The sequence below is a fragment of the Phacochoerus africanus genome, chromosome 15, assembly GCF_016906955.1.
Source record: "Phacochoerus africanus isolate WHEZ1 chromosome 15, ROS_Pafr_v1, whole genome shotgun sequence".
Lineage (NCBI taxonomy): Eukaryota > Metazoa > Chordata > Mammalia > Artiodactyla > Suidae > Phacochoerus > Phacochoerus africanus.
The window spans coordinates 136,051,073-136,054,058 of NC_062558.1; positions in this window are offsets into that span (position 1 = coordinate 136,051,073).

Sequence of the window (2,986 nt, forward strand, 5' to 3'; positions counted from 1 at the left end):
AAAAGCTAATTCTGCAGCATTGTCCTGAGCCTGCTGTCCAGAAGAAAGACCAGCGCAAGCCAGACATCATACATTCCCACCTACTCCTCCCCCCTCGGGCACCTTAGTTAAGAATTATCCTCAGAAATACATTATTCAGTGGCATGCAATCTCAAGTGGGCTTTGATTTATTCTTTAGATGGAGGCTTGACCTCAGGTTTGCAAAGGGGCAGTGGTAGAGGGGGGAGTCCATTGTGGGCACATCTGAAAGCTGGTTCCATCCAGGTTTTCAAAATACAAACAAATATTCTGAGACATTTAGATGTTATCTGACATAAATCCACTTTGGGGGAGGTGGCACAGAACAGTCTAGAAGTGGTTGGGCCCTGATTGGTTAGTAAAAGCTTTGGACACTCTCTGAAGGTGTTAAACAAAAAAATGCTCCAGCAGGATTAAGACTATCCTAAACTATCATCATAAATTCGATGAAAAAAGCCTTGTAAGAAAATATTAAAAATGTGAACAGAAATTCAATGTAGCATCCTGGAAGAGGGCTAAGCCAAATCAGCCTTAAGGGCAAGCCTAGCCACACTGCAGAAATTCTTTCTAAGAGTGAGAAGAACTTGAGAGGTAAGTTTGCAAAGCATCCTGTTTGTATGACTGATTTTTGCTGGCGCAACATCCACAAATCCAAGTCTTTTGGGCGCATCTTCTCAGTGCCAAGCTGAGGGATTGTGAGAACGAACAACTGCTCGGGCTTTCTCAGGACACCATTTCCATGTCCATGTACACACGACAGGAAACACTCAGGCTGTTTGCTTCCGGCCGGGCATCCTTCTAGCGCACAACTCACACTGGCTTATTTATTCCATTCCCATAACAAACGTAAGAAAGAGAAATTGACATTATCTCCATTTGACAGATGAGCAAACTGAGGCAAGTTTCAATTACTGGCTGCGCCAGTTTTCGGTTTATCATCCTGCACCTCCAAAAGCATCCTTTTTGCCTGCTCTGCGATAGCGGCTCTGGGCCCTTGAAATGCTTTCCCTCTGCCTGCTGGCACAATGCCAGACTTTGCCAGTAGAGGCAGCAGGAGAGACACTGCAGGAAGAGAAGGGTCTGGCTTCACAGTTCCCAGATAGCCAGCTGCTTGAGGTCCCTGCACACTTGTTGTCCGTGCCCCCCCACCCCGCCCCCTGCCCCGCCCAGTTCCTACAGGCCAAGCCTGAGCAGTGCCTGGTAACTCTCTTAACACCTCCCTCAGGTGGTTCTGTATCAGAGCATCTCCCATGAGACGGCTCCCCTGCATCCTAGCGAGTAACTTGACAACAGGTACAGCTGACGTGACACCCCCAGAACCTGCTCTGCACTGGCTGAGCCACAACCACTGGGTCTCCAACAATATCTAGCTCTCAGCTCAGGGGTCGAGGGGGTACCCTCCGCCAGCACAGCTCTTTCTTCTGTTATTCCCACCTCTGTTCTTTCTGAGTTCTCTTTACTCCTCGGCGGCCAGTCCTCCCCAGCTCCAGTTCTCACTCAGGGTTCATAACCGGGTATGTTCAGCTTCCCTCATCCATTACTTGCATGGCCCTCTCTCCAGATGGGCTCTGAGCTGAGAGCCTTGCTGACGGCCACAGACCAGGGAGCAGAGCACCGAGGGAGCAGTGAATCCAGAGTGTCCGCTCCCAGGGGCGAGCTCAGATCCCCATGCTGGGCGATGGGCACAGGTTCTGGCGCTACGTGCACCCAGAGGGACGTGCTGATCCATGCGGAGAAGTGTCAGGAGAGAACCTAGAGGCCGAGCTTTTCAACAGTGTTCTAGAAGAAACGCAGAGGAAAGGCATCCCAGGAATAGGAGACAGCTATGCAACAGGGGCGAAGGGAAGAGGACAGAAGTGTCACCAGTGCCTGCCTAGTCCCCTAACCTTCCTGCTCATTCCTGGGGAGATTCGGGGTCCCCAGGATCCTAAGACTTGCTCTCAACAGCCTCCTGCTGTGCCAGCTCCCTGGGAACAACCTTCTCCCTGGGGCATCGGGAAGCACAAGGGTCCCGACCCAGGAAAGTGATAGGGAGAAAGCGACAGCACAGGGGGTCAGAGGCCCCCACCTGGACCTTGGCGACATTTCTCTCTGAGCGCCATCAGCACTGGCTGCTTGGTTCATGACGCAGAACATGGAGCTGAGCAATACTTTAATTTTTGTAATAACTGCATTTATTTCCATTTTCAGTAAAACTATTGTTCGCAACTCCCCAAACACACATTTATAAATAAAGGACATTTGCAACTGGAGGAACAAATGAGGTTGGAGCCATCAGGCCATTTTTAGCAACACAGCTTTCTTGGGGCGGGGGGGGGGGGGGGGGGGGGCAGTGTGCTGAAAACACTGAAGTTACCTACAACTTTTTTCAGCCACGTCTGCCCTCCTGGCTTCCATGGAAATAGACTCTTTTGCTAAATGAAGAATGGTCCTGGGAGTTGGGTGAGGGTGGTGAGGGCTGCTCTGACTGCCCCCGCCAGGTCACAGAGAAACAGGTCGCTGCTCCCCGGTCCCCAGCAGATCACCTGTCTGTTTCCAAAGCCAGCCTCTGGCTTTACCCAGTGCGCACATCCAGAGAGGTTTCAAACACCCTGCGTGATGAATAACTCAAGGTTGGCAGGGCAAAAACCTGGCACAGGTCGGCACTGGTATTTTTTAGGTGATGCATTCCGGTCCTGGAAATATAATAATAAAAAAAAAATAGCCCCCCCTGGGATCTCACCCCATGTGAGCATATAAGGCCTTTCTGCCTGGGTGGAAATGGGCGGGAGGAACAAATCAGAAGCAAAAGATAAAACTCAGATGGAGAAAAATGAATGGACTGTGTCTAATGGGTCCGTGGAGCTGGTTACCCTATAACCGTCTGATGACCCATTCCCTCAAGGATTACTGTTTCTGCTTGGTTTGGGTCAGTAATTCAGGAAGCTATGCTTTCCTTTATTAAAAAAAAAAAAAAAGTAAAACAAGT